Consider the following 20101-nt stretch of genomic DNA (forward strand, 5'->3'; position numbering starts at 1 on the left):
CTTTTTAAGCAGTAAGAGATGGATCAATGGGCCAGAGTTTCTCTGTAAACCAGACTAAGAATGGCCAAAGCTTAACCTGGAATCTGAAATCTCTGCTAATGGACCTTGACCTGATCCAGAGATCAAGCAAGATAACTCAGTGAATGCCATTGTCAAGGATCCATTGGATTCAACAAACTATTTCACATTTATTTTTCATCATGGAATAAGTTGAAGCCAGCAATAGCTTGGTTCCTTAAAGTAAAGGCAATGCTTTTGCAGTGGGCTCGTAAGAGAAAGGAAACTCAGCCTGCTATGAGTAGTTTTGAAACAGATCCTGGCAAGCTGAAAGAAAAGGCTGACAAAGAGATGCAAGTCTTTATAGCATCATACCGAGGACATACTGAGTGTTTATGTCCTGATGATCTTTTTAAGGCAGAAAATGCAGTTATCTCTTTCTGTCAAAGACAAGGATACAAGGAAGAGCTATCAACATTAGAAACTGGTGAGCATGGTGTTAAAAAAAAGTAGTTATTTATACAGGCTTGATCCGATATTGGATAAAGGACTTCTGAGAGTAGGTGGTCGCCTGAATAAACTAGCGATGCCTGAAGAAGCTAAGCATCCTATTATTCTCTCAAAGGACTTTCATATTTCAACCATTGCTGTTATGACATATTCATGAACAGATTGGACATGGAGGAAGAAATTATATGCTGTCGAAACTTTGTAAAAAATACTGATCATGCCAGACGTTAAAGGTTTTGTGCGTACTGTACGAATTCAGATTAAGGACAACATCTTGGTAAGACCGATAACCAAGATATGTCTGCTTCTAGAAGGTGAAGGAGAAGATTGAAGAAGTTTGAATGCCAACATATTGTGCATATTACTTTTGTTTTTGATATATGTTAAGCTTTTATAGCTCCTTTTAATAACTATTGGTAATTGCTTCATTATATACGTAGAACAATTAGGGGTCAGTGTGTAGGAGCCATTTATGCTTAAATTAGTTACTATCATTATATTATGGCCATGTTTAATATTTCTAGTGTTTGTCTGTTTTGCATGCTTGTGGGTGTGATTTGTTACGTAATGGGGAGTGTCTACATCTGAGGAGGCTAGCGTAGCCAGAGAGATTGGGGGTCAGTTTAGTCTCGGAGAATGGAGAGAATACAGTTTTTTACCACGATCACACGGTAACGACTGAAACAGTTGATAAGAACGAAAAGTTATGAATTACTCTTTTGATTTGTGCTATTTTAATAAAGACCAATTAATCAACAAACAGTGTTTGGAAGATTTGTTTTTGTTATCTCAGAGTGTGGTGTGTGCGTAGGCTACATCTCCACCACATCCCCGTGCAGTAATGGCTATCGAAGTTGGACTTTGAGAAGGTACAGAAACTGCCATTACAATCACTGTAAAATATCTTCTTGAATGCCAGCTTTCTCTCATTTATGCCAAGTATCAGTGTTTAGCTGTTCAGGTTTTGCTACTTTTCTGGGTTGGCACATACAGCATTTGTTTATTTGGTCATATTTCTCTATTTTACCACAAATGAGAGCTGTTTCTTTTAATTGCATCTGTAATCATCGTTAGAATACTCCATGAATGTTGTTCAGTTTTGAAATTCAATTGAATCTCAAAAACCTGCAGGTGCTGGAAATCTAAAATAAAGACAGGAAATGCCAGAAATACTCAGGTCAGGTCACATCTGTGGAAAGAGAAACAGAAAAATCTAATGTTTCAGGTTGAAGATCCTTTGTGAGAGCAAAGATACGAGTTCAACCCGAAACAGTATCCCCATTTCTTTTCTTGACCTGACGTGCTGAGTATTTCCAGCATCTTCTGTTTATTTACAGTATATTATGAGTAACTTCCACGACTCAAGGGTCAGGCAATGTCAATATTCAATTATAAAACTCCACATATCAACCCTTGACATTTAATGGCATTACTATCATTGAATTCTCCACCATCAACATCCTGGACTTACCATCGGCCAGAAACTAAACTGGAGTATTCATATACCTTGGGTTTGCAAACAAGGAATTTCACTGTTGACTTGTCACATGTATTCAATCCAAGTATTCAATTCAATTCAATACAATACATAATGTGGCTACAAGAGCAGGTCAGAGGCTAGCCACAGAGCTATACAGGATTGAAACAGGCCCTTCGGTCCACCATCTGCATGCTGACCAATTTGGCTTACTGAGCATATCCCATTTGCTTGCTTTTTGCTCATTACCCTCTTAGACCTTCCGATGCTTCACCAATTGATATAGATCCTGTTGTAAACTTAGCTATCCTTCCTCTGTCCACCATACCACCAATTTTGGCGTCATCAATAAATTTACTAACAATGTTAACTACATTATCATCTGAATCGTCAAAGTAGATAACTAACAACAGCAGACCCAGCACTGACCTCTACGGCACACACTACGTATGCATTGAATCAGAAAAATATCCCATGACAACTACCTTTTGTCGCGTTTATTTGTATAATAAAGCTCGTACCACGACGTAAACGGAGTATACCTTTAATTAGCAACTCTGTACAGCAGCCGCCTGCTGTCTGCATGCCCGGGCAACTCCCTCACTGCCACACCCCGGGTCCCCACGTCACCTCCGGCCACCGCATTCCTTACACTCTTATTCCCATAATACCACATCTCCCTTTCTTTGAGAACAAAGGGTGGACTACCTTTGTCTCTGCAGGTCTTAAGGGGTTTATTCTGCCCTTTTGCTGGAAGACCTGTCCCTGATTCAAGCATGCAAAATAGAAATAAAATAACTTTCGCGTTACCATACTGTGAACTATTACTTTAGCAGGCTGTGTTCTTCAAAACTTAAACTCTCAGGTTTCAGGTAAATGTACCAGGTTTACCGAACATTTTCACCCTCTCTTTTCCTTTATTATAGAAAACAGATCAATAAATCACAAATCAAGTCTCTTCGGCTTTCTAACCTCTCTCCCACACCTGGTCCGCACAGTCTCTGTGGTGGGGCCCTCTCTGCTGGGTGATGTTGTTACTGGTGGAGCTGGCTCTGGTGGAGCTGAATCTTCTCCCACCGGTGGCTCATCAGCGTCGACTACCCCACTGTTGGTCTGCAGCGGCACCAAGTGCTGCCGGTTCCTTCTCAGTGTGCCCTGAGGCACCTGGACGATATAAGAGCGAGGGGTATTGTGTGTAGATAGCACTTTGCCCTCGACTCGTGCATCGGTGACCCACACCTCCTCCTCAGGTACTAGTGGCTCCAGATTTCTCGCTCCGTGCCTCTTGTTGAAGGATCTTGCGTCGTTCCACCTCTTCTCCCTTTCCTTGGCCCCCAGCGCGTTGTAGTCAGGCAAAACTGGATTCAGCAGGGTTGGAAGGGCAGGAACAGTAGTGCGGAGGCGGCGCCCCATCAACAGCTCGGCCGGGCTATAGCCGTTCTGTAGAGGGGTTGCTCTGTAGGCCAGCAATGCAAGATATGGGTCTGACGCCTTTGTTAGCAGGTTTTTCACGGTTTGTACAGCGCGTTCCGCCTCACCATTGCTCTGAGGCCACCTGGGGCTGCTCGTGATGTGCACAAAGCCATACTCTGCTGCAAAGGCTTTAAAGTGGCTACCTGAGAACTGGGGCCCATTGTCACTTTTAAGAACTTCCCCAATTCCATGACGAGAAAACATGGATTTCAGGTGTACCACCACATCTGTGGACCTTGTGTGTGTCAGCAGCGCAACTTCCACATACCTTGAGAAATAATCAACTACTAGTAGATAAGTCTTGTCTTTCAGCGTGAATAGGTCAGCTCCCAAGGTTTGCCAAGGCCTGTCTGGCATCTCCGTTGGCATCAGCGGCTCTTTGACATTCCTTCTCTCTTGGATGCAGGTTCTACATTTCAGCACCATGTCATTCAGCTGGCTGCTGAGTCCTGGCCACCATACCGTCTGTTTGGCCCGGCCCCTGCACTTTGTCACCCCCAGGTGTCCCTCATGTAGTCTCTGCAGCACATCACCTTGTAAGGCTGATGGGATGACGAGCCTCGTGCCCCGCAGCAGCAGCCCATCGTGCACAATCAGCACTGCTCTTTCAGCCCAGTAATGTCTCAGCACTCCCTGCAGTTGGCTTTTGCCGGGCCAGCCGTTTGTGCAGTACTCCATCAGTGCAGAGCATGTGCTGTCTGCCCGCAGGTGCTCACGTAGGCTGCTCAGATAATCTCCTCTGACAGGAATGTTGCTGATGACAGAGTCTACATAGATGTTGGTGTCCTCTAATAGGCTTGTGTCTGCGTGTGTTTTTGCGGCTCTCAGAGGAGCACGCGATAGGGTGTCGGCTGTCCCCAGGCTTTTGCCAGGGACATGATTGACTGTATAGTTGTACCTCATGAGTCTCATCCTAAATCTTTGGACTCTTGGTGGGAGGTCATCCAAAGCTTTCCCTCCCAGCAGACTCACCAACGGCTTGTGGTCAGTTTCCAGCTCGAATGGTCTTCCCAGGATGAAACAGCTGAACCTTTCACATGCCCATGTCGCAGCCAATGCCTCCTTCTCTACTTGAGCATAACGCTGCTCTGTCGGTGTCATTGACCTGGACGCATATGCCACAGGTGACCACATGGCATCGCTTTTCTGCAGCAGGACTGCCCCCAGGCCAAAGGAAGAAGCATCAGCAGAGATCTTTAGAGCACTGTTTGGGTTGTATAATGTGAGCACTGGTGTGGATGACAGCTCTGTTTTTAACCGATCAAAGGCGGCCTGCTGCTCTGTCCCCCAGTACCAGTGGTTCTTCTTGGACAGCAGGTCTCGTAGCACTTTGTCTTTTTCGGCCAGGTTAGGCAAGAAGCGGCCCAGCTGATTGACCATGCCCAGAAAACTCCTGAGTTCGCTGACATTTTTGGGTGCATCCATTTCTTGTACTGCTCTCGTCTTCTCTGGATCTGGCTTCACTCCATCTGCTGAAATCACATGACCCAGGAATCTGACTGTGTGGCGTGTGAGCTCACATTTGTCCATGTTGAGCGTAATGCCGGCCTTATATGCCTTCTCTAGCACCGCATGCAGCCGCACATCATGCTCCTCCTGCGTCTGTCCCCAGACCAGGATGTCATCCATGTGACACAGTACCCCCTCCAGGCCACCGGTCACTTCTGTCATCATCATCCTTTGAAAGTGCTTGGGTGCTGATGCTATGCCAAAGGGTAGACGGTTAAAATAGTAACGCCCAAAAGGCGTGATGAAGGTGGTGTATTTGGCAGACTCTTTTGTCAATGGTACTTGCCAAAAGCCCATGTTGGCATCTAATTTGCTGAATACTGTTGCGCCAGCTAGCATGCCCAGAGTGTGCTCGACAGAAGGCAGGATAAACTTTTCTCTGCATACTGATCCATTCATCATTGTGAAGTCCACACAAATGCGAACATCACCTGTTTTCTTCGGCACCACCACCATCCCGGCACACCAATCAGTCGGCTCCTCAATCTTGGTGATTACGCCCATCTTCTCCATACGGTCTATCTCCTTCCTCACTTTTCCCATAAGCGGCAGAGGGACTCTGCGTGGCGTGTGGAGAGAGAAGGGCACAGCCTCTGGCTTCAATTTAATTGAGTATGGCCTCCGGACAAGACCCAAGCCGCTACACAGCTTCGGATATTGTTGTTTCACTGATTCCACGGTGATGCCGTTAACCCTGCACACAAGCTGAAGTCGTTCTATGGCAGGCCTTCCCAACAGTGCAGTGTGCAGGTCTTTTACTATATAAATGTTCTCTATGGCTTTCTTTCTGCCTCTGCGCAGTGTTTCTCTGGCTACACCCAGGACAGAGAGTGCATCGCCCCCTGGCCCAAACAATGGGCGTGTCGACACTGCCAGGCGTTTCACATCATGCCCCCCTGTAATGTCATAGTACACCTCGGCTGGCATGGCGGTGACATCAGCACCAGTGTCTATTTTAAAGCACACTTTTTTTTGTCTCACTTCTAGCTGCACCGTCCACGGGTCTTTTCCAGCATCCACGGCTCCCAGGAAAAAGCTCTCTTCTTCCTCTGTAGTGACAGCATTGAGAGATTTTGCACTGTTTCTGCACACTCTACCATAATGTCCCTTTTTGCCACAGTTGTGACACACAGCATCTTTAGCAGGGCATTCCCATTTCCCATGCGAGGGCATTTTTCCACATCTATAACAGGCCTTTGAACCTGGCTGAGGCCGTGTATTAAGTCTATTTTTGCTTGGTGTTTGTGCTTGTGGCTGAGGCTTTGAGGGAAATTTGGGTTTTCTGTAGCTTTTAGCATATACTGCATCAACATTAGAGCACTTGCTAGCACCGCTATTTTCTCCTCTTAAGTCAGACCACTGTCGTCTAACTTGTTCAGACTGCCTTGTTTTTGTTATTGCAGTTGCAAGGGTTAGGTCTCTGTCTAGCTGTAGCTTTTCTGACAATGAGACGTTTCTCAGCCCGACCACTAACCTGTCGCGGATCAGCTCGTTCTGTAACTGTCCATAGTTGCAGTGTTCAGCTAATCCGTACAGAGCAGTGATGAAGGAATCCACCGTTTCACCTGGCAGTTGCACACGCTGATTGAACTTGGCTCTTTCATAGATTACATTCTTTTTAGGTACAAAAAATGCATCAAAGCCCGCCTTGACATCTGTGTACTCCCTCCTCTCATCTGCAGTTAGCGTTAGCCCCTTTAGCACATCTTCAGCTTCATCGCCCATGCAATACACTAATGTGTTCACCTGGTTTTCTGCTGACGTCGCGTTTAAATTGCTTGCAAGCCGGAAGCGGTCGAATCTCCTGATCCAACGCTCCCATTCTTGAGGCTTGGTGAAATCGAATGGCTCTGGAGGTTGTATTGTGAACGTAGCAGTTGGTGTGGGTTGCGCCATATCTGCAGGCTCGTCTCCCATCTCGCGCCAAACGATACCCCTTCCTCTTTTTTTTTTAAAATATATTTTTGCTTACAAGGATCCCACTTCTGACACCATGTCGCGTTTATTTGTATAATAAAGCTCGTACCACGACGTAAACGGAGTATACCTTTAATTAGCAACTCTGTACAGCAGCCGCCTGCTGTCTGCATGCCCGGGCAACTCCCTTACTGCCACACCCCGGGTCCCCACGTCACCTCCGGCCACCGCATTCCTTACACTCTTATTCCCATAATACCACACCTTTGACTTGCAATTTCTTTGCCACGGGGTAGCTGTGGAGGCCAAGTCATTGGGTATTTTTAAATTGAAGATTGGCAGGTTTTTGTTTAACAAGGGTGTTAAAGGTTATGGGGAGAAGGCAGGAGAATGGGGTTGAGAGGGAAAGATAGATCAGCCATGATTGAATGGTGGAGTAGATTCGATGGGCCAAATGGCCTAATTCTGCTCTCATGACTTATGAACTTATCACTCCTTCAATGGTGCTTTTATTGTAAAGGTGCAAATACACAATGAAATTCCTTTCCTATAAACAGTCCAGTAGAGTGCCTATGCACATCCCCGATTAGCAAATTGTTCAGAAATAGTCTACTGATCCCACATGCAAGAGGTGCCATGTTTTGGCACCATTTTCCAAGTCCAGTCCATGCCCTAGGTATTTTGAATGGTGCCTGTTCTAGGCAAGCCCCAGGCTGTTGCAGGCCTCCAGCCATCTCCTTCCATTGGACATGTGGCTCTACCTGCGAACCGACGTCCCTCTCCTCACCGGTCCACCTCAGTGCCCTGTGGGAACCTCCCCCAGATAACCTCAAGTTCGTAGTAGGCCTGACCCACATTCCACTCCTACCCGCCTTGCCATCCTCCTGGTCTCTGGACTTCAGAGGCTTCCCCTGCAGGCCGCAGTCCGCTGGGATCAACAAGCCTGGATGAGTTCAACAAATCAAGATGCGCAACATCTTGCAAGATGTAGCAGCTGGTTTGAGAGTAACCCATCCACAACCCATCACAGTAGCAGCAGCGTGTACCATCTACTGGATGTACTGCAGCAACTCACAAAGAATGCTTAAACAACAGTTCCAAACCCACAACCTCTACCAGCTAGACCTTCAAGGACAACAAAAGCATGGGGACACCACCACCTCAATGTTTCTATCCAAGCCACACACCATCTTGATTTGGGAATAGATTACCGTTCCTTCACTGTCATAATTCTGGAACTCTCTCCCGAAGAGCACAGTGTGTATACACTTTCCTCAAAGCTGCAACAGTTCAAGAAGGCAACAGGGCAACTAGGGATGGACAATGAAATGTTGGCTCCACCTGCGAGGCCTTCATCCCATCACAAAACAATATATATATATATATATATATAAAACATAGATAGACGCAAAGTGCTGGGGTAACTCAGTGGGTCATGCAGCATCTCTGGAGAAAAAGGATGGGTGACGTTTCGGGTAGGGACCCATCTTCAGGAGTCTGAAGAAGGGTCCCGACCTAAAATGTCACCCATCCTTTTTCTCTAGAGATATTGCATGACCCGCTGAGTTACTCCAATGCTTTGTGTCTATCTTCTGTATACACCAACATCTGCAGTTCCTTTCTACACCGTATATATCACTTTTTGGTTGGCCTTTATGAAGTTTCTTTCTAAAGACATTAGTTAAAATTCCTTCTCTGCCTGTCTCGCTGAGTTACTTCAGCTTTTTGTGTCTTTCTACAGTTAAAAATTAGAGTTAAGTTCAACCATTACCTTGCTGGTAAAAAAAATATTACAACTGTGATCAAAGGACATTGACCTGAACAAGAAACTCATTTGGAACATATAAATATCTATATTAGCTGCCTACTCTGCGTGCCTCACCAAGCTTCACAGTATGACATCAAACAGGAGCAGACAATCATAAGATCATTTTGGTTTATTATCGTAAAATGAAATAAATAGCACTTCAATGCTATAAAAACTGTTACTTTGATGAAGTGAATCAAGGAGGTTGGTAATCAGTGACGTATTGAAGTCAACAAAACATTAATATTCAGATTGAATGGTTCAAGGATGATTTTGTGGTTTGATGAAATTACGTCAACAAGTGCCGAGATTTCAAACCATTGCAAATTATATTATCCAATTTTACTGTGGAAAAGCAATGTGAAACAAAAGTGCTAGTATCATTTGGTGGAACATCTTCATGTTGTCGTTATTTTTTTAATGAAAAAGCTGTATCTTCCCTGAGATCACATGAAATGTTCACCACATGAAATCACATGAAATTGCAAGACTGATCTGAAAACATCAAGGCTCAGGAGGTTTTATGCAACTGACGTCAAACGGAAAAGACTAACACAAAGACTATTATTATTACTTTTTAAAGGACAATTCAAAGGCTAGACAGCACTGCTCTTTCAACCAGGTGAACAAGGTTTTAACAATGACAGATGTGCTTGTTGTTGAGACCTGTGTACTATGATTTCTTAGATTTCACTAGATCTGAACTTGAACTTCAGACTTGAACAATGATGTTAGGACTCCTCCATCTTGGAGACATGGATAACAATAATGTCCATTACCATAAAAGTAAAATCTTCCAAAGTAAAATAATGAACTTGTTAACGACAGAAACGTTCTTAATTTTACATTGCTTATCAAATTAAATGAGGCATAGGAGTACTAATGTGGAACATATTAAAATATGAATGTGAGATTTCTTTGTACAGTGCATTCAGAAAGTATTCAGACCCCTTCACTTTTTCCACATTTTGTTACATTACAGCCTTATTTTAAAATTGATTAAATTCTTTTTTTTTTAATCATCAATCTACACACAATACCCCATAATAAAAAAGTGAAAACAGGTGTTTAGAAATTTTTGCAAAGTAATTCAAAAAAAAACACTGAAATATCACATTTACATAAGTATTCAGACCCTTTACTCAGTACTTTGTTGAGGCACCTTTGGCAGCGATTACAGCCTCAAGTCTTCTTGAGTATGACGCTACAAGCTTGGCACACCTATATTTGGGTAATTTCTCCCATTCTTCTCTGCAGATCCTCTCAAGCTCTGTCAGGTTGGATGGGGAGCATCGATGCACAGCTATTTTCAGGTCCCTCCAGAGATGTTCAATTGGGTTCAAGTCTGGGCTTTGGCTGGGCCACTCAAGGACATTTACAGACTTGTCACGAAGCCACTCCTGCATTGTCTTGGCTGTGTGCTTAGGGTCGTTGTCCTGTTGGAAGGTGAACCTCCGCCCCAGTCTGTGGTCCAGAATGCTTTGGAGCAGGTTTTCGTCATGGATCTCTCTGTACTTTGCTCTGTTCAACTTTCCCTCGATCCTGACTAGTCTCCCAGTTCCTGCCACTGATAAACATCCCCACAGCATGATGCTGCCACCACCATGTTTCACCGTAGGTATGGTATTGGCCAGGTGATGAGCGGTGCCTTGTTTCCTCCAGACGTGACGCTTGGCATTCAGGCCAAAGAGTTCAATCTTGGTTTCATCTGACCAGATCATCTTGTTTCTCATGGTCTGAGAGTCCTTCAGGTGCCTTTTGGCAAACTCCAAGCAGGCTGTCATGTGTCTTTCACTGAGGAGTGGTTTCCGTCTGGCCATCCTACCATAAAGGCCTGATTGGTGGAGTGCTGTCGATATAGTTGTCATTCTGGAAGGTTCTCCCATTTTCACAGAGGAATTCTGGAACTCTGTCAGAGTGACCATCGGGTTCTTAGTCACCTCCCTGACCAAGGCCCTTCTCCCCCGATTGCTCAGTTTAGCCGGGCGGCCAGCTCTATGAAGAGTCCTGGTGGTTACAAAGTTCTTCCATTTAAGAATGACAGAGGCTACTGTTCGGGACCTGCAATGCTGCAGAAATTGTTTTATACCCTTCCCCAGATCTGTGTCTCGACACAATCCTGCCTCAGAGGTCTACGGCCAATTTCTTCATGGCTTGGTTTTTGCTCTGACATGCACTGTCAACTGTGGGACCTTATATAGACAGGTGTGTGCCTTTCCAAATCATGTCCAATCAATTTAATTTACCACTGGTGGACTCCAATCAAGTTGTAGAAACATCTCAAGGATAATCAATGGAAACAGATAAACCTAAGCTTAATTTTGAGTGTCATAGCAAAGGGTCTGAATACTTATGTAAATGTGATATATCAGTTATTTCTTTTTAATTACTTTGCAAAAATTGTAAACACCTGTTTTCGCTTCTTCATTCTGGGGTGTTGTGTGTAGATTGATGATAAAAAAATGAATTTTATCCATTTAAAAATAAGGCTGTAACGTAACAAAATGTGGAAAAAGTGAAGGGGTCTGAATACTTTCTGAATGCACTGTATACATGTGCTGAAAGCAGCTGACAGAAATCAATTGAACGGCAGAACATATCTCCATAAAATTGCTACTTGTTAAAGAAGCGAACAGAGGAAAAATACTTTTTTTTAAACATTCTGAGCTTCCACAGATAAATATTTTCACCTCCTTTAATCTTTTCCCACCATAACTGCACACATATCTTGCAACTAAAACCAGCTTCAAAATGTGTCATGTTTAAATTGTGTCCAATTTTTTTAATGCTGATTTAGTTCCAAGTGGAAAAAGGGAGATGTGGCATGAATGTAGAAACTGTGAAACACCATGATGCCAAAATTCCTTGGCCTTTCTAGTGTGTTAACTCTGGGATGGAAACAACATAATAGGAATAGGCCATTTAGCCTCTCAGAGCAACTCCATTATACAATCCCATCACGGTTGCCTCCATCACAGTGAGGGGGTGTTTGGAGTCACTGTGATGGATGTTTGTGTTGGGGTCGTGTGTCCTGTGTTCTTTTCTTTTTTTGCTGTGACTGCTGAAATTTCGTTCGGTGTTGTGCCGAGTGACAATAAAGTTTTGTTATGTTATGTTATGTTATGATTGACACTTTAATTTAATTTATATACCCAGGATTCACGTCCACTGAACCTTTTACCAAACAAAAATCTATTGACCTCAGTTTTAAAGCTTTCAGTTGACCAACAGTCTACAGCCCTCTTGAGGAAGAATGCTCCATATCCCAGTGGCCTCTGTGTGGAAAAAGTGCTCCCGAATTTCTTGACTAGATGGGTTGGTTCTAGTTTTAAAATTGTGACTTATTGTTTTGGATTCTCACACCCAGGGAAATGGGTGCATTTTAACAGATCCTGCTGTCATTTGAATTACCAGTATTCAGTCACCCTTCAAACTTTAGGGAAGACCATCCAGTTTTAATCATTCTCGTAAGTGAATTCCATAAATCCTAACTGACCTTGTGATCAATCTCCTCCGAAGCCAGTAAACCATTCATTGAAAGTATGAATCTAGACGGGATCTGATCAAGCTCTGTGCTACTGAAATATAGCTTCATCTGCTTTGTCTTACAGATCTTTTGATATGAAGGTTAATATCCCACGTCTAGACTCGGTGATGCAATGTCTCTCAAGTTGCCTTGTCCGGATTGCATTGAACTTCCTGAATATTGTTGGAACTACTTTGATCTAGTCAAAGTGAGACGGAGATTTACTTGTGTCTCTTCCAACCCTTTCTCTTGCATTGGATGCTCCCGAGGTGGCCACCTCTACATCAGTGAAACCAAGTATAGACTAGGTGACCGTTTCACTATTTTAACTTCCCTTTCCATTCCCATACCTAGCGTTCTATCCTTCACCTCGTCCACCAGAGTAAGGCTACAAGCAAACTGGAAGAACAGGATACTATATTCAGCTTAGGTAGCCTGTAACCTAACAGGTTGAATATTGAATTCTCCAATTGCAGGTAAACCACATCACACCCTCCCCCTTTCCCATCTATCCTGGATTTTTTTATCCACCCCTCCCTTTGTGCACACATTTTCTCACTGCCTGCATCTCCAAGTTCCTTTCCCTTCCTCCACTCATCTACCACCGCTTCCCAACCTGAGTTTGCCCTTTCTCCTTTTACCCCCCCTTTCCTCAACCCATTTCCCTTCCACCCACTATCCCTATCTCCGGTATTGCATTCACTCGTCCTCCTCCTGCCTTATCTAATTCCACATCTCTATACTTTTGTCTACATTTCACCACTAGCCTTTGTCCCTATCTCCAACCATTTGCCAATCACTGCTTTTCACCTGAATCCCACCCCAGCTCTTCAACTCTCTTTACCACCTTTCTCCTCTCTACTCCATCAGTCTGAAGATGGGCTCCAACCCCAAACGTCATCTGTCTATTTGCCTCCACAGATGCCGCCTGGCCTGCTCAGTTCCTTCAGCACCAGGAACATTCAGGTATAACAGGTATAACAGAGCTTTATTTGTCGTTCGGTACCGAAGTACCCAACGAAACTACATAGCAGTCAGAGAAAAAAAAAAGAACACAAGACACATAACCCCAACACAAACGTCCATCACAGTGACTCCAAACACCCCCTCACTGTGATGGAGGCAACAAAACTTCCCCTCTCTTCCCCACGCCCACGGACAGACAGCTCGTCCCCGACCGACCCGCACAGTCCCCGCACCGGGCGCTGAAACGTCTCGCGGCCGAACCGGGCGATGAAAGGCCTGCGACCAAGCCTTGCGCAGCTAAGTCCCGCAGCCGAGCCGCACCAGCGGTGAAAAGTCCCGCAGCCGAGCCGCACCGGGCGGTGTTAAGTCCCGCAGCCGAGTTGCACCGGGCGGTGTTAAGCCCCGCAGCCGAGCTGCACCGGGCGGTGTTAAGTCCCGCAGCCGAGTTGCACCGGGCGGTGTTAAGCCCCGCAGCCGAGCTGCACCGGGCGGTGTTAAGTCCCGCAGCCGAGTTGCACCGGGCGGTGTTAAGCACCGCAGCCGAGCTGCACCGGGCGGTGTTAAGTCCCGCAGCCGAGTTGCACCGGGCGGTGTTAAGCCCCGCAGCCGAGCTGCACCGGGCGGTGTTAAGTCCCGCAGCCGAGTTGCACCGGGCGGTGTTAAGCCCCGCAGCCGAGCTGCACCGGGCGGTGTTAAGTCCCGCAGCCGAGTTGCACCGGGCGGTGTTAAGCCCCGCAGCCGAGCTGCACCGGGCGGTGTTAAGCCCCGCAGCCGAGCTGCACCGGGCGATGTAAGTCCAGCGGCCAAGCCGCACCGGGATGTAAAGTCCAGCGGCCGAGCCGCACCGGGGGATGTTAGGCCCCGCAGCCGAGCCGCACCCCGCGCCGTGAGGAAGAGAAAAGTTCCCCACACCCACCCCCCACACACCACCACCCCCTCCCACACATACACAACCAAAAAAATATATATAAAAATCATCCCAACACCGACACTCAACAAAAAAATGACGGACAGACTGCTAGTCAGCCGCTGCCGTTAGGCGCCGCCACGTTATTCAGCAGCCTGATCAAGTTATTCGCACCTCAATAAATAATGGATTACAGAGTTAGTAAAGGGGTTCAAGAAGCACTTCAACTCTACACTTCTCGGTAAAATCACAAGTTCAGAACAAGAAATCAAAAATACGAAGTCCACCAGTGATTACATTGTGACATTGAAGACCCAGTCATGACATTGCATCTTTGGTGTGTTTCTTTATAGAGCCTGGAATGTTTGGCCCTCTTCAATCTTTTTGTTACCTCTTCAAATGTGAAGCTGTTTGTGGGTAACATGAAAACCAGGTTATCAAAGACATCAAATCATGTTTCAATCAATTAGCAAGCACAACAAGATGAAAATTGACACTGCTCTATTCTGACCCACAGAATTTCAATAGTTTGCCTTTAATTAAAAGCACAGACCCACTGAAGTCATATGCTAGAGAAATTCTTCAATCATTAGGACAATGGGAATGCTTGGTTACAGAGGTCAACATGCAACGCTACCTAATTTAGTAGCCAGATATTACAAGAGACCAATCTCAATGGGTAACTCAGGATCAATTGAGGAAAAGTACTCACTTTGTGCCTGGACACCTACTGAATAGGTATGTCTGTGTGTGACAACTACTTGACAAGCAATTTCAAAGTTCCACTGTAGGCATAATGGGTCAATGGCCTCCTCTGTGCTTGTGAATCATTTGGTTGTTTCTTGTCTCATTCAGAATATTGAATGATGAAATAGATGCATAAGGGGAACATTTGTCTTTGGTTTGGTGATAGTTTTGATCAGATTATACAGGTCCTCCCCAACTTAAGAACAGCAACTGAAGTACAGGTCACACATACAATCACTTATCTGGGAGATGGGCTGCATGGATCTGCAGGGCTGTAGGCATCTTCTGTTTTGTGGGAACTCAGTTTGCAGCTGAATTTCTGTCTTGCAAGCTGTTCGGATTATGAACTGTTCAAAGGAATGGAATCCTGCTGTAATTTATGGATTCCTAGCACATGCTTTGGTACATTTTCCCATGCTATGCACACCATATATATTGTAAGAACATTGTTCGCATTATTTAACTATGATTGTTGGTCTAGTGAGGTGAAGTGAGACCTCACTAGCAAGCAGGTCACACTTGGAATACCGTCCCTGGATTGCCTTGTTTGCCTTGGACAGAAGAGAAGATACTTGTATCCTACGAGACCCTTTTGCACAATTTTTAGATCACTCTACTATCCTGAAAATGAACAAACTAAATTTGATTAAAAATATGTATAAACACTTAAAATTCAAATAATATAAAGACAAATTAAAAGTAAACACTCTTACCACTTTTTTTCTGGAGTTCAGAAGTGTGAGAGGAGACTTGATTGAAACATATACCGATGAGCCAAAACATTATGACCACTGACAGGTGAAGTCAATAACATTGATTATCTTGTTACAAGGGCGCCTGTCAAGGGGTGGGATATATTGGGCAGCAAGTGAACAGTCAGTCCTTGAAATTGATGTGTTGGATGTAGGAAAAATGGGCAGGAGTAAAGACCTGAGCAACTTTGACAAGGGCCAAATTGTTATGGCCAGATGACTGGGTCAGAGCATCTCTGAAACGGCAAGGCTTATGGGGTGCTCCCGGTCAGCAGTGGTGAGGACCTACCGACAGTGGTCTGAGGAGGGACAAACCACAAACCGGTGACAGGGTGTTGGGCGCCCAAGGTTCATCCCATTGCGCCCAATGGGAGATGCGCGAGGGCAATGAAGGCTATCCCGTCTGGTCCGAACCGACAGAAGGTCTACTGTGGCATAAGTCACAGAAAATTTTATTGGTGGTCACAGGAGGAATGTGTCGCAATACACAGTGCATCGCACCCTGCTGCATATGGGGCTGCACATGGAGGACCAACAGCATATTTGGCAGGTGGTCATAATGTTTTGGCTCATCAGGTCATAATGTTTTGGCTCACCAGTGTATAAGATCCTGAGAACGTGATAGGGTAGATGTGGAGAGGATGTTTCAAATTATGGGCAAATATAGAAAAGGGGTTACCATTACAAAATAAAGGTTTGTCCATTTAAGACTTAGATGAGGTCATTAATTTTCTCTCAGAAGATGATGAATCTTTGGAACTCTAATCCCTGAAGAACAGTAGAAACAGCATTGCTGGATATTCTTAAGGCTGAAATAGATTCTTGATGGGCACGTAGGTGAAAAGTTACCCTGGGATGCTAGAAATGCAGAATTAAATAACAATTCAAGCAATTGATATCATTTCAAATAGAGAGTAGGCTCAATAGACTGGGTCACCTACTCCTGCCCCTAGTTTATGTGTCAGTTTATTTATATGTCCTAGTCTCCAGGGACTCCATTAATATTCCAGTTCTACTACCAGATTGAGATGAAGTAGGTGGGTTCGTTGACATGGATTATACAGGATAATGCTGGGGCTTTTCTGTAGTTAGGGCACTTCCACTGGATGCCAGGAATCTGGAGCTTAATAATGAGGAGCTATTAGATGTTTCTGATTCTCTTTCACTGCAGACAACACAATTGCAACTAAATTATAGCATCATTATTATGAAAGATAATTGTAAACGTGAGACTTTTAGAGAGGAGTAATCCGTTTGGAGGTGATTTAGGCTTACAATCATTTAATGTTAAGCATGCAATTCCTAGGTGATAATATCTGGAGGGGTTTTGCAATGTCATTGAGATCCTGAATGCTCTGACTCAACAGTGCATGATTTTAAAGCACGCATAAACCCTGCATTACAAAACACTGTGGTTGAATGGAAACATTTTCAGTAGATTACAAAGTCTAGAGATTTTCCACACAAATTAACGCCATTTGCTTTAGCCATGTCAAAGTAATCAACTGGAACTTCTAGAGTCCTCCCAATACAAACAGACAAAAAATGCATTTATAAATTAGGATTGCTGACGGAGAGACCCGATCATGCGAAATGCTTAAATGGGATTTGCTTTAATCAGAATTAATCTTAAATGCTCTCCAAAACAGAGGCTGAGGTTATTCGGAGATTGTTGTTGTAAGTATGAAAGGTTCATCGGCTCCTAATCCATCTACCAAAAAAAGAATACAGTTCTAATTGATTTTCAGCTTTACTTGTTCATCTTTCAGCTGCTTTTGGCAGTACCACAGCCAGACTCTGACGAGGCACAGTTTGTCATGTTCACATGATACTGTTTTTGGAGTAAAAAAAATCTAATTGTTCCACTGAAATTAAGCCATTTGAAGTTGCTTTGCAAAACAAAGTTTATTTACTAGCTGAATTAAAATCCATAGTCGCACATGAGTGACAGGACCTTGATACGATACTAGTGAATACTATATTATGTAATACTTGTCAGTATTTTTAATTATATTTCTACTTTGCAGTTTGTAACGAGATTCAAATTGCATTCTCGTTATTATATTGAATTTTGTTCCAAGTGATACGGTTATTTAAAATAAATAAATGATGCAATATTTAGCCAAAATATCTATTATCAATTATATATTTTTGCTTGCCTATGTTTGAATTTATAATTTATTTAAAAATGCAGAGTTGAAAAGATTATGCCAAGTACTATTTATCAAGAGGAAAGCTTTAATAGTAAAATACTATTCAAAAATTGTTACAGGATGATTCTACCTGACAGCTCCACTCTCTACGCTTTACACTTGATTAGAAACGATGGTCATTAACGTGGATGTTGAAGCCAGTGTTTCCATGGAAATTCCAGACCTCCATAGTGCACACTGGAACAATTTGCGCCATTTGTCCATTTGATTAATTATGCTTTTGTATTCAACATTGTTTGGCCTGATTGTCCCATTGAGTATAAGGGAAGCTGGCGGTGTAACAAATGTAGTCATTGTTTAGAGTCTATTCATCTCCATGCATCCCTGAGAACTGACAGACGCTAAATTAAATTACTGTCCGTTAAAAAAATGCTGCCTGTCAGTCATGTTTATGCTTTCCTGCTGAGCGAATGTCCATGTAATGCTTCAGTTATTAGCACAATGTTTATAGAAATGTATTCTACATTTAATATTGCTGTTGTACAATTTTAACAATAATTTAATTTTATAAATATGAATAGATCGGACGAGTTGTAAAGACTAGAAATTGTCAAACAGAGAAAATGATTTTGTGACGGAAGGAAAAATATAAACATTGTTTCCATCAAATTTCACTGATTTCAACTTTGTATTCTGGTTTTAATTCTGTGCACAAAGTCGCAAGCTTGTTTACTTGGTTCACGATTTGCTGTTTTGGAATAACTGTATCTTGACAATAACTTTCAGTGGTAGACACAAAATGCTGGCAGGACAGGCAGCATCTCTGGAGAGAAGGAATGGGTGACCTTTTGGGTCAAGCCCCTTCTTCAGACTCTTCTATGAAGATAACCTTCAGTGGTTTGATGAACCCAACTGAAGGGTACAGTCTACTGCTCCTTAGATAATAATCATTTCCTGACAGTATATATTTAATGCTTTCATGCCCAAGAGCATAAAAATACTTGGGAAAATTACACCCAGCAATATATTTTGAGCTTATGTTTTTTTAAAGTTACATTTTTGTCCATCAGCCTTTATCTTTTGTTTGTCATAGAATAGTGAATAGACTGTATTGTATAATGTTTTTGGACCTGAGCTACTGAACTTTCAGCACAGCTCATATTTACTTATGTAAGAAAATAAGAATGCAAGCAAAGGTACAAATCCATAAATGGTTTCTCATGATACATCCTTTGGGAGTGTACTGTTTTGTGTCAACTTTTGTCCTGCTAAAATAAAACCATTTGGATGATACACTGACTGCTGTGAAGAATCCCTTGAGCATTGGTATTTATTTGCTATGCTAAAATTCTGCATTTTAACTATGGTAGTGGGGAAGAGGGCGGTCGGGAGATATTGTTTAAATTGTTGCTCCAAACCTCTGTGCATCAGTTTCCATTTTTAACAGGAGATATTTTGGGATCAAGTGACAAATCTGCTTTTCAGTGATGGGTCCATAGTTTAAATATTTTAATGAGGCATTCTGCCTCGCATACCTTCTCTGTTTCAGACATTATGCTGGCTGACCAAGCCTTAGGAGTCCTGACCAATGAAGGAAGAATAGAACAACAGGGTGGAAAAAGTAAATGCATTTTCTTCACTGCTCCTCACTGCTGTTGATTCAACAAGCCAACCTGTTCCTCCTCTGTGATCCCAACATTCAGAGCTCTTCCCCATAACCAAACACCTTTCCATCGTCCCACAATGAAAACATCGCTCCAAAAAATGGACAACCCGACATCCAAATCATCTCCTCCTGATATCTGTATTCTTATTGTCCAATTGGTTATATTCACGTAAATAAATTTGTAGTCTTACTGTACAAGTCCTCCCCACTTTAAAGCAGAGTTTCATTCCTGAGCACTGTTCGTAATCTGAACAGTTCGCAAATCAGAAATGCAGCTGCAAACTGAGTTCCCACATGGCATAAGGTGCCCCTCAGCTGCCAACAAATACATTCCATCGCTCTCCCAAATGCTTGTTCGTATGTGCAGGCCATACATAAGTCATGCGTTGTAAGTTGGGGAGGATCTGTAATGTACAATTTAGATATGGAATAATGTCACCTGCAAACAATTCTTATAATTCAGAACAAACTAAGTAATATGTCTGTAGTATTCAAACATACTTTTTATCCTTTGTGGAATAATTAATTTAATTAATTAATTTATTTATTTATTAAAATCATTGAAAACATTAGCGACGCAGTGGTGCTGGTTTCCGACGGGCACGGTGACGGACACACCACAAATCTCTGTCCTCCATACAGCTGGCAAGCTCCTCTTTTGTCTCTACATATGCGTCTTCCATCAACGTCCTCA

The sequence above is a fragment of the Rhinoraja longicauda genome, chromosome 3 (assembly GCF_053455715.1).
Source record: "Rhinoraja longicauda isolate Sanriku21f chromosome 3, sRhiLon1.1, whole genome shotgun sequence".
In the NCBI taxonomy this organism is placed as follows: Eukaryota; Metazoa; Chordata; class Chondrichthyes; order Rajiformes; family Arhynchobatidae; genus Rhinoraja; species Rhinoraja longicauda.